The sequence below is a fragment of the Peromyscus maniculatus genome, chromosome 2 (assembly GCF_049852395.1).
Source record: "Peromyscus maniculatus bairdii isolate BWxNUB_F1_BW_parent chromosome 2, HU_Pman_BW_mat_3.1, whole genome shotgun sequence".
In the NCBI taxonomy this organism is placed as follows: domain Eukaryota; kingdom Metazoa; phylum Chordata; class Mammalia; order Rodentia; family Cricetidae; genus Peromyscus; species Peromyscus maniculatus.
The window spans coordinates 6,606,467-6,619,311 of NC_134853.1; positions in this window are offsets into that span (position 1 = coordinate 6,606,467).

Below are 12,845 nucleotides of genomic sequence, written 5' to 3' on the forward strand. Positions count from 1 at the left end.
ACCCTCTGGTCTGCCTGTTAGCTGTGACCCAGCACCCTCAATTATTGAAAATGTCTACAAAGACTCTGATGTCTGAACATAAGTACCCCCTCTAGAACGGCGTTCTCATCCAGTCCAGGTGCTGAAGGTGCAGCACGCTCTCCCTGCCACGAGATTTTGAGACAGGGTTTCTCTGTGTAGCTTTGGTGCCTTTCCTGGATCTCGCTCTGTAGACCAGGCTGGCCTCGAACTCACAGAGATCCACCTGCCTCTGCCTCCCGAGGGCTGGGATAAAAGGCATGCGCCACCACCGCCCAGCTCTGCCAAGAGATTTTTCAGTATCATGCTCTGGACCCCAGGGAGGCCTGAAACTCACTACAGCCCAGGCTAGCCTTGAACTGCTGCCCATGTTTTTACCTCAGCCTTCCAGGGGCTGGGGTAACAGTCCCTCGCTCTCTATCAACATTTGCTGTAATTAAATGAATGCTCCCTCACAGAAGGACACGAGGGAGGCGCTCACATGTGGGGAGGAGTTAGAGGTTGATGCTCTTCCTGGCATACACGTAGTCCATGCTCCTTTCGGTTCCTAGTGTCCACTGTGGCATCTGTGAGGCCGCTTCACATCTCCTAAAGCCTTTTAAAATAAATTAGACGCTATTTTCTTTCCTCTGGAAGGAGAAATTGCGCTCTTGTCCTTTACTCACATCATTTTATGGGCCATTAATTGAGTAGATGTTTCTCAGCAAAGGCTGAAGGAAGGGTCATTTACCATTTCAACTTGACAAGCCACAGAGATCAGGACAGAGTGAGCTGGACAGCAGGGGACACCAAGCTGTCACTAAGAGCTCAGCCCTGACTAGATCAGAAAGTGCCACTGTCTAGATTGTGAGTGGGACTCCCAATCTCTTCCCTCAAATGAGTCTCTGTTTTAGCTGCCAATTCTCAATCTAAAGGAATATTGTGAAACGATGCTTTAGTTTAGAAAAACAGAGGATGCGTTCTGCTTTCTAAAATTCAAGAAGCAGAGGCAACAAAATGACTCAGTGAGGAAGGGGACTTGCCAGCACGAGTGTGAGGACCTGAATCCAGCCCCCCTCAGAACCCACACAAAGGTGGGGACACCCGACCCCACAGAGCTGTCCTGACAGGAGTGCTGTGGCATCCCTGCCTCCATCATACACACACTAACAATAAACAAAACAAAGTAAGGGTAGGGCAATGTTTAGGGGCACCTTTAAAGACTATTCAAGGAGTAAAAGAAATCCCCCAAAGCTCGCCGGGCGGTGGTGGCGCACGTCTTTAATCCCAGCACTCAGGAAGCAGAAGCAGGTGGATCTCTGTGAGTTCGAGGCCAGCCTGGGCTACAGAGTGAGTTGCAGGAAAGGTGCAAAGCTACACAGAGAAACCCTGTCTCGAAAAACAAAACAAAACAAAAAAATCCTCAAAGCTCACATTTCCGGTGCCCACCCCTCTGCAAGGGTCTGTATTTAAGTAAAGAATGGAGGATGGATCAGTTTTCCATCTCAGATCAGAATGAGCACTTACACCTCTCCAAAGTCAACTTGAGAGTGCCCAGGAGGAAGGAAAGCCATTCTCTCTCAAGAAGAGGTTAAGCACACAAAAGAAGACATCTCCATCAAAATTCAGAGCCCTCAGAAGAGACAACACAAAACGACATCTCCATCAAAATTCAGAGCCCTCAGAAGAGACAACACAAAACGCACCATCAAATCATGAAATCACCTTCCATCCTGTTAGTCTCTTCCTCCCTCACTGTAACTCAGTGTTGGGCACGTTAGATAAGTACTCTAACCCTGGTCTATATCCCCAGACGTGGATCTCACTGTGTAGTTCGGGCTGGCCTAAAATGTGAATCCTTCTGCCTCCCAAGTACTGGAATTAGGGTATGTGCCACCATGCCTGGCTCCCTCTGACTTTTTTTAAATAAGGTCTCACTTCATAGCTCTGACTGGCCTGAAACTTGCTTCATAGATCAGGCTGGCCTTGAACTCACAGAGATCCTCTTACTTCCAACTCCCAGCTGCTGGAATTAAAGGTGTGGGCCACAACACCAGATCCGCTAACCTTTGATTGCCACAGGATACCTTGCAGCCATCTCAAGCAAGTCTGAGACCATCACTGGTCAGCCAGTTCTTTCCATCACCAGGAAAAACAGTATAGCTGTTTTAAACAATCATTATTGTGATAAATACATGTCACATGAAAGTTACCGCTTTAGCCGGGCGGTGGTGGCGCACGCCTTTTATCCCAGCACTCGGGAGGCAGAGGCAGGCGGATCTCTGTGAGTTTGAGGCCAGCCTGGGCTACCAAGTGAGTCCCAGGAAAGGCGCAAAGCTACGCAGAGAAACCCTGTCTCGAAAAACCAAAAAAAAAAAAAAAAAAAAAAAAAAAAAAAGTTACCGCTTTAGGACTAGTGAAATGAACAGACAGTTGGCAAAGATAAATTATTTGTAATCAATAACTATGGGGGGACGGGGGAATACTCAACCTCACTAGCCATCAGAGGAATACAAATCAAACCTACTATGAGAATCAGTTTCTACAGAGTGTCAGTCATAAAGAAAACAATAGGGTCAGTAGAATATTCAATGAATAAAAAGGCTTTCTGGTCAACCCTAAGGACTTGAGTTCAGTCCCCAAAACCAAAGACGAAAGAAAAGACCCAACTCCCCAAAGTTTCCTCTGGCCTCTCCAGGTATGATATATCATGGTGTAACACATACTAGTCAGGTGTGGACAAAAGGACCCTTACCCACTGCTGGTGGAAATGTAAGCCGCTCCAACCTCTGTGGAGAGCCATCTGGAAGCTTCTCAAAAAGCTGGAAACAGCCAACCACATGACACAGCTCCACCACTCCTTGGCATTTACCCAAAGGACTCTGTTATGGGGTACCTGAAGAGAAAACTCCCAAAGAAGTTATATGGAGTCCTTTATCACCGCTGGAGGAGCTGTCCCAAGCAGAGGAACAGGGAGCAACCTTCACCTCCAGTTTGTTTGAATCAGCTATCACAGACACTTAACACATCTGTGTTTATTATAGCACCATTCACAACAGGTAAGATATGGAACCAGCCTGGGAGTTAACCCAGTAATCAAAGAGGGAGGGCCCAGCCCATGGTGGGTGGTGCCACCCTTGGGCCAGTGGTCCTGGGTTCTATAAGAAGGTGGTGGGCTCAGCAAGCCATGGGAAGCAAACCAGTAAGCAGCACCCCTCCACGGCCTCTGCATCAGCTCCTGCCTCCAGGATCCTGCAATGTGGAAGTGTAAGCCAAATAAAGCCTTTCCTCCCCGACTTGCTTTTTTTTTTTTTTTTTGGTCATGGTGCTTCATGGCAATAGAAACCCTAACTAAGACGGAGTGTTCTTTTTTCTTTGTTTTCTTTTATACTTATTTCATTATTTATTTCATGACTATGTGTGTGGGCCACATCTGCCGTAGCACACATGCGAAGGTCAGTGGACAACCTGCAGCACACAGTGTTCTCCTACCATCATGTGGGTGCAGAATCAAACTTGGGTCATGCGTCTCGGTGTGAGCACTACTGCCCTCTGAGCCCTGTTGATGGCCCTTTTTTGGCTTCCTGACACCGAATCTTGTTATGTAGCCCTGCCTGGCATGATATTCACTATATAGAATAGGCTGACATTAAATTTGAGACAATCTTGCCTCAACCTCCAAGTGCAGGGAGACAAGGATGTGCTAAAGTGATCATCTCTTAATATTCGTAACCTATATACCTTTTCATACATTCTCTTGAAATTTTTTTCTGTTTGTTAATACTTTGTCGGTATTTTTCTAGGAGGCAGAACAATGTATTTGTAAATTTTTTGTGGTACGAAGATCGACACGGTCCCTGTTGCTCTTTGTAAAGAAAAGCCAGAGTGTGACAGGACAACTCTTGCAATCCCAGGATCCAGGAGATAGAAGCCGGAGAATCATGAGTTGTGGGCCAGCCTGGGCTACATAGCAGGACCTGTCTCAAAATAATAACAATGACCAATAGTAACTAAGGGATTGGTTGGCATTTTCTGTGCAATGTGTGGCCACATACTCATTTATTTCGTTAAATTCATAGATTACAGATGTGCAGTCCTCTAAGAAAGCAAGCCAGGGAAGAGTTCCTCTACTCAGCAGCCGTCCTAAGTGTTCTTAGTGTGAGCAGAAGTTACCATATGCCCCAGGCAGCAGAAGAGAAAGCCTGTTCCTGAAGGGCAGCACCTCTGTCCTCGTGTGGGGCAGCCTAAGGTTAGGGTCACCTTCCCCAAGAATGAAGCAAGTACATAGCAGTGTGTGTTGGAGGGGTGGGCAGAATCTTTTTTTGTGGGGGGGGGGAGTATTTATTTGGCTTATACAGGAAAAACAAAAAACTGTCTGCCACTGAGGGAAGCCAAGGCAGACACTCAGGCAGGACAGGGACTGGAGGCAGAAACTGAATTAGAAATTACAGATGAACATCACTTGCTGGCTTCCTCTCCATGGCTTCCTTACCTTGCTTTCTTACAACCCGGGTCCACCTGCTCAGGCCTCTCATTTTCTCTGTTGAGGTTGCCTCTTTCAGGATAACTCTAACTTGTGTCAAGTTAACAGAGAAAAAAAACAAAAACAAAAAAACAAAACAAACAAACAAAAAAAAAACGGGTGGGCAGAATTCTTAGCTGAGAGATAGAGACCAGAGGGAAGTGTTTAGGTGGAAGCCCCACCTTGGCCCCACCTCTCTCTCTCCCCAGGCCCCGCCCCAAAGAAAGTTCTCCCTTGGAGCTGCCCTCCCAATTCCCGATCCCAGGCGCTGCCATTCAGAAAGCCCTCCAAGGGTCAGCTCCTCCCCTCCCCACCCCACCCCCATCCCCCGGGACTGCTCAGGACCACGCCAGGGATCCAATCCTTATCAGGAAGAAGTGGTTTTAATAGAACAGAGCCGTGGGTGCCTCTAGTCTGCATTCCTTGAGACTTTATTGAGTGGGTTGCAGGATGACTGAGCCTTGAATGAGACAACTGTGTGTCACCACCCCAGGCTAATAAAGGAAGAAACAGAGCTGCCTTGCACCACTTTTAACCCTGCGGTCAGCTGAAGACTTTTCAGTGAAGGTACAACTAATGGTATTTCTTCTCATCAGTTGTTCCTTATTTACTGGGAAGACCAGCCTGAGCTTACATGAGACTGTCTCAAACACACAGAGTTAGCATCTGCAAGATTTCAGTGGCTTCTTTGACAATCAGGCCTCTGCTCCCAGTTCCCTAACTCCTTGCCTACTCTGTCAAAACCGGTAAGGAGCTGGGGACAGGATAGAAGTAGCCTTCGGGGTGGTGGGGAAGGGAAACAGGCAGGTCTCCCCCCAAATAAAGCAAGCAAGGCTTCCAAGCAGAAGTGCAAAGCTCGGTTGCTCCCAGCATGCAGTGTAAGCAGCAGGGGTCACTGCTAGGATGTCAGGTGACAGTGACCATAGGGACAGGCAAAGACAGAATGGGATGATCTGGATAATGAGTAGGCCTGATTCAGAAAATAGGACAGTGGGGTACACCTAGAGTTGTGGGGTGAGCCAAATTAAAACCTTCCTGTGGCTTGTTTTCATCTTGACTCAAGGCCCGAGAGTATGGGCTTGTTTCCCCTGCAAGGCTGCATAATAGGATGCTTTGGCCAAAGGCGTGGTCGCCAGATGTCTCGAGTCCTAAGGAGGTGTTTACACTTGACTGTACTCTGTACCTTGACCCATGATGTCCTTGAAAGGGGGGGGGGAGCTCTTTTTACCCCCCTTGCTTTGGGTATATAAAGGCTGTGAGCAATAAAACTCAGGCGTCTCCCATTTCCTGAAGCTATGCTGTGTCTCTGTCTTTTTCTTCATCTATGTCTATATTTCATAGCTATCATTTCCCAGTTCCACACCCACCCCCTTCAGAACCAACCGTTCAACAGGTCAAGCGGGACTCTATGCCAGGCCCCATGGATAAAGGTTAAAAACATAGTGGCCTATGCCTGTAATCCCAGCACTTGGGAAACAGAGACAGGAGGGTCAAGAGTTCAAAGCCAGGCTCAGTCCATACTGATTCAAGACTATCCTTAGTTACATGAGATAATTTAAGTCTGGATGTAGAGGCAAAAGGGTCGAGAATTAGAAACCTATTCAGGCTACACAGTGAGTTCAAAATCACCCTGAGTTACATAAGAACAGATTGTCTTAGAGAATCAAAAAGGAGGGGCTGGAGAGATGGCTCAGAGGTTAAGAGCACTGCTGCTCTTCCAGAGGTCCTGAGTTCAATTCCCAGCACCCACATGGTGGCTCACAACCATCTATAGGGGGATCTGATGCAGTCTTCTGGTCTGCAAGTGTACATGCAGATACAGTACTCATATACATAAAATAAATAAATCTTAAAAAGGAAAAAAAAGGAATCAAAAAGGAAAAAAAGTTAAATCTACATATTATCATTTTCATGATGTGAAAATTCCAATTTCTTTTTATTTTCTGTATATGGATGTTTTGCCAGCATGTATGTATATGTGTCACGTACAAACAGTGCCCAAGCAAACCAGAGGAAGACATCAGATGCCCTGGAACTGAAGTTACAGAGGGCTGTGAGCCTCCATGTGGGTGCTGGGTAGGGTGCTGGTCCTTTGGGAGAGCAGCCAGCACTCTTAACGGCCGAGCCATCTCTCCAGCCTCAGAAATTCCCATTTCTTTATTCTGCTTACAGATCTAATATTGCTGTTGGAGGCTGTTTTCTTTTCTTTTTCCATTTATTGTTTTTCGAGACAGGGTTTCTCTGTGTAGTCCTGGCTGTCCTGGATCTCACTCTGTAGACCAGGGTGGCCTTGAATTTACAGAGATCCTCCTGCCTCTGCCTCCCAAGCGCCGGGATTAAAGGCGTGCGCCATCACGGCCTGACTGCCCCACACTGTCCTGCGCTGTTTTCTTTAAAGTTTTACTCTAATAATCTGAAAATAAATGGTTAGAAACATTTTTACTCATATTACAATTAAGGGAGTGAGGTTTTGTTTTGTTTTATTGTCTCAGTCACTGTTTATTGCTATGAAGAGACGCCGTGAGTAAGGCAGCCGTCGGGAAAGAAAGCGCCTAACTGGGGGCTTGTTCACCGTCTCAGAGGGTTAGTCTGTTACTGTGATGGTGGGAAGTGGCGCCGTGAAGGCAGCCAGAGGGCCGGAGCAGCCGCTGAGTTTTACATCCTGTAGAGGGGGCAGAATGGAGGGGGATAATGGGGGGCGGGGGGGGGGGGTGGACCACGGCACAACACAGCGCTGGTCTTGGCATGGGCTTTTGAAACCCCAAAGCCTACCCGCAGTGACACGCCTCCTCCATCAAGGCCACACCTCCCAATCCTTCCCAAACAGTCCGCCAACTGGGAGTCAAGCATCCAAGTGTATGAGCCTACGGGGCCGTTTTCATTTAAGCCGCGGCGATGCGTTCATTTACTGAGCGGGGAGCAGATGTGCCACAGCACACATTTGGAAGTCAAAGAAAACTTGGCTGAGTCAGTTCTCTCCACCGTGTGGGGCCCGAGGATTGAACTCAGGTTGTCAGTCTTGGCAGCAAGCACCGTAACCAGCTCGGTCGTCAACCCCATGTTTAATTTCACATAGCCCAGACTGGCCTGGAACTCACTATGTAGACCAGACTGGCCTCCACCTCATGGTCCTCCTGCCTCAGCCTCCGGGGCTATAACCCCTCCTGGGATTATACACATGTACTACGACTCCTGGCTTCATTTTACAGTTATACCACAGTTTATTTTTTTTATAAAAATTTTAGGAGGGCAAGGAAAGATTCCTAAGCAATAATCCAAGAAAATAATTAAGCACCCAAGAAATAAAGGCTGCATGGCATAATTTACAAGAAAGCTGTTGTCGAGCTAGTATATGTCTTCAGGGATGAGCGCTCAGGAGGATCTTAAACAACGCAACATTTTCAGAGGAAGACTGTCAGCCATGCATGGTGGCACATGCCTTTAATCCCAGCACTCAGGAGGCAGAGGCAGGTGGATCTCTGAGTTCGAGTCCAGCCTGGTCTACAGAGTGAGTTCCAGGATAGACAGGGCCACACAGAGAAACCCTATCTCGGAAAACAAAAACAGAAAAAAGAAAAAAAGTCTCAGGTAAACTCAGATTGGCCTCAAGGTGCCATTGATGGCCTTGAGGCTCTCCTCCTGTCTCTGCCTCTGCGTGATGGAATTGCAGGTGCACACCATCAAATCGTGTTCAGGTGCCATCAGTTCATTAAGCAGTCCTTAAACTTGTCACTGCTTACTTAAGAGGTTCCAGGTTTGTCGCCAGGACTGCAAAACAGAACTAGAAACACCAAAACAAACAAACAAAAACACAAAATCACGTTAGGCATTTTGGGTCAATGACATTTTAGAACCCTTGATGGTTGCCGGGCGGTGGTGGCGCACGCCTTTAATCCCAGCACTCGGGAGGCAGAGCCAGGCGGATCTCTGTGAGTTCGAGGCCAGCTTGGTCTCCAAAGCGAGATCCAGGAAAGGCGCAAAGCTACACAGAGAAACCCTGTCTCGAAAAACCAAAAAAAAAAAAAAAATAAAATAAAAAAAAAAAATAAAAAAAATTAAAAAAAAAATAGAACCCTTGATGGCTAGACAGATAGCTCAGTGGTTAGGGGTCTTGCTGCTCTTCCAGAGGACCAGAAGTCAGTTTCAAGCACCCCCTTCTGGCAGCTCACAACCACACGTACTGCCAGCTTCAAAGGAGCCAACACCCTGTTCTGGTCTCTAAGGGCACTTGCACATACATTGCATACACATATACTTAAATAAAACTAGCAAAGATAAATCTTTAAAACATAATAAAATTTAACTTTAAAAAACCATTCTCTCTGGGCGTTGGTGGTGCACCCCTTTAATCCCAGTACTCGGGAGGCAGAGGCAAGAGGATCTCTGTGAGTTCAAGGCCAGCCTGGTCTACAAAGTGAGTTCCAGGAAAGGTGCAAAGCTACACAGAGAAACTCTGTCTCAACCCCCCCCCCCAAAAAAAAAAAAAACACCATTCTAATAAGCTGTGAACCCTTTAATTAAACTGTTTGTCAAATGGCCCACTTTCTTGTGAAAGTGATTTCTGGAATCTTGCTTATAGTGAAAGTTTGGGACTTGAAACCAAGAAGCCATGGCTGATTAGTCCCTTTGGGAACCCAGGTGGAGGTGGTGATCAGAATCTTTTCCTCCTTAAGATGTGCTGGGGTAGGCTGGGCGCTGGTGGTACACACCTTTAATCTCAGCACTCAAGAGACAGAGGCAGGTGGGTCTCTGAATTCAAGGCAAGTCTACAGGGCAAATTTCAGGACAGCCAGAGCTACACAGAGAAATTCAAAAAACGTGGAAAAAAAACCCTCTCTGGAATACTAATATCATCTAGCACATGTTCTATGTTAATAGTTGTTAGAATGTATTGCTGAGGGGATAATTTTAGGGGTCCAAGAAAATGCTGAAGGAAGACCCCAGACTCAAGTAGTATGAAAGGCAAAGAACATTTATTTACCAGCATATTTGGGGTGGTTCACCTGACCTTGAGAGGAGCTCACAGACTCATTTTAAGCACAGCTGGGGGGTGTCAGGAACAATTAGGTCATCTCAAACATAACTGGTCAAGCAGGCAATAGTTCACTGGTATACTTTTAATGGGCTGAGGTTCTGGTTTGTCCGTCCTTGGGCATGCTGGGGCGTTTCAGGAGGTTACAGGAACTGCCCTGTTTGGGTCACTGTTGTGTGATACTGTGGGGCTGGCTCAGGCCTCATAGTGCTTTCCTCCTCTCTGCTGTCAGGGCAGGGTTGACCTGGGGCCCTTTGTTGGGAAAAAAAAAACTTGTTTGCTCTTAAAAATGATGAAACCTGGTCTGGCAGTGGTGGCACACGCCTTTAATCCCAGCACTCAGGAGGCAGAGCCAGGCAGATCTCTGTGAGTTCAAGGCCAGCCTGGTCTACAAAGTGAGTTCCAGGAAAGGCACAAAGCTACACAGAGAAACCCTGTCTTGAAAAAACAAAAAACAAACAAACAAACAAAAACCCCTGGAACCTAGATCTGGTTGTAAAATGGAAGAAATTTAGACTTTTCATGATGGCAAGAAAAAAACCTGTGTATGAGCACACATGCGATTTTCTTTTCTCTTTCTTTTTTGGGGGGTGGGGTTGGTTTTTAAGACAGGGTTTCTTTGTATAGCCTTGCCTGTCCTGGAACTCCCTTTGCAGACCAGGATAGTCTTGAACTCTGAGAGATCTGCTTGCCTTTTCCTTCTGAGTTGCGGGACTAAAGGTGTGTGCTACCTAGGCACATTCAATTTCTTTCTTTCTTTGTTATTTTTGTTTGTTTGTTTTTCTGGGGTTTGTTTGTTTGCTTGTTTTCTGAGTTTTGTTTGTTTGTTTTTCATGGCAAGGTTTCTCTGTGTAGGTCTGGCTGTCCTGGAACTTGCTTTGTAGACCAGGCTGGCCTTGAACTCCAACTCTTAGAGATTTGCCTGCCTCTGGCTCCCAAATGCTGGGCTTAAAGGCATGTGCCACACACATGAGATTTTTTTAATGTTTTCACTCTGTGGGTCTGGAACCCATCAATACATCTGACTGTATTCAAGTCCTTGATTCTGGTTTAGGATCTTCAGTATCAAAAAGATTTGACTGTGTTTTTGTAATAAATTCTAGCTTAAATCAGTTATTGCTCTTATGATCAAAGGAATCCCGGGTTACAGAGAAACCCCTTCTCGAAAAACCAAACAGCTCTGGCTGCAACCTGGAACTCACTCTGTAGCCCAGGATGGCCTCAAACTCACAGAGATCTGCCTCTGTTTCCTGTGTGCTGGGATTAAAGGCGTGCGCCACACTGCCCAGCCCAAATGTGTCTTCTTTTAAAGGTATTGGCTGTTGGGAGTAAGGAGTGTTAGGGTCTCATTTGTGTATCTACATAGGCACTCTACCTTCCCTAACCTGCAAATATACCTTCTTTACAACAGTGTACAGTCTGTCCTAGAGCCAACAAATAATGTGCATGATCACGGCTGGAGTCTTAGTCATGGTTTTATGATATATCCACTAGCTAGAGAAAAGACAGACACATATATGAATAGGTTTGCATGCTCTTAAGCACACATGTGCACACACACATGCACTCACATACACACATGCACACACACAGTGTTGGAGGAGCCCAACTTCAACCTGAAAACCAGGAACAAAGGGGCTCATTTGCATAGACTACTTGGCATAGAAGATGAGGCATGTTAGGAGTCTCACTGCAGAGTTTTAAATGTGCAAGGCTAGGCAGACAAATTCTATTCTGAAAGCAGTGTGGAGTTCCAGAAAGCTATCTTACTATAGAGCTGGGGCACAGCTCCTGCCTGGCACACATGAGGTGGGGTGGGCCTCACCAAATGCACTTTGGAAAAATGTTCAGGACACCCTACTTGAGTAATGAACATCAGATGGAAGGGAGATTGGAGAGATCATGTATAGTTGGGTGCGGGGAACCGAATGACCAGTAGATATGGGGGATAAACTGTTTTTGAAAAGGGGGCCCTGCTGGGCAGTGGGGGGCACACGCCTTTAATTCCAGCACTAGGGAGGCAGAGGCAGGAGGATCTCTGTGAGTTCGAGGCCAGCCTGGTCTACAGAGCAAGTTCTAGGACAGCCAGGGCTACACAAAGAAACCCTGCCTCAAAAAAAAAAAAAAAAAAAATAGAGGGGAGCGGAGTGTTCAGGGTCCAGATACTGGGTCACTCCCGAGTCTCTGGTGAAGCCATTAAGTAACAGCATAATTAGGTGGGGGCAGTTAACCAGGAAGGGGTTCAATTTAAGATAGAGAACCAGACATGGTGGTGCACTTGGGAGGTAGAGGCTGGACCTTCGAGAGTTCAAGGCTAGATTAGTCTACACAGAAAAATTAAGTCGTGTGTGTGTGTGTGTGTGTGTGTGTGTGTGTGTGTGTGTGTGTGTGTGAAGAGTTGCGTCAGTGGCAGGGACGCACACAGAAATGAGCAGCAGCGGCTGGACACTTGGACATCTGCAGACAATCCGAGCTACTCCGGAAGCTATGACAGAAAGAGGAGAGTTCGAGGTCAGGCTACACAGTGGAGATGTTTACAGTGTATGGGGTGGGGGTGGGGGAGATTTGCTGAGGTATGACAGAAAGAAAGGTTGAGACCAGGTCAGTGGTGACATCCCCCAGCAAGCACATGCCCAGCCGTGGAGCCAGATAGACCTGGCAACCCAGCCCGGGGCTGCCATAGCCTGGCATCTTGGGCAGTTTCCTCTCTAAAGGCTGATGCTTTATCTCTCTTGGAAAAGTGCCTCTAGGGCCACATGAGTTCTTTAGTATTTGGATGTAACCTTCATATATAAGATATACGTCACAGTAGCAACACACAGCATAATAGGAGCAGCACACAATGCTGAATATTTTGCCTCAGTCTCTTCAACCCACTCATCGTTTCCCTCAGTGGACGTGACGGCTGCTGTCTCTGCTCTGCGGAGGAGGAGACTGAAACTGACTGACTGAACAGCTAGTCCAAAGTCACACTCGCATTAAGAGAATGAAAGGGGCCGGGTGGTGGTGGCACACACCTTCCAGATCTCTGTGAGTTCGAGGCCAGCCTTAGTCCTCAAAGCAGGTTCCAACAGATGTCTTTGAGAGGTAGGTACCTGTGTAGCCACCAGAAGCATCTGCTGTCCCCAATCCTAACACCTCTTAATACAAGAAATCAAAATGATAAATTGTGAGTGGCAGACTATTTCTGATACACCCCAGTCATAGCCAAGAAGTTTAAAAAAAAAAAAAAGAGTTCCTGGGGGTTGGTTGGACTCTTAACCCCAGGGCTGAAGTGTTTATCTAGCAGTATGC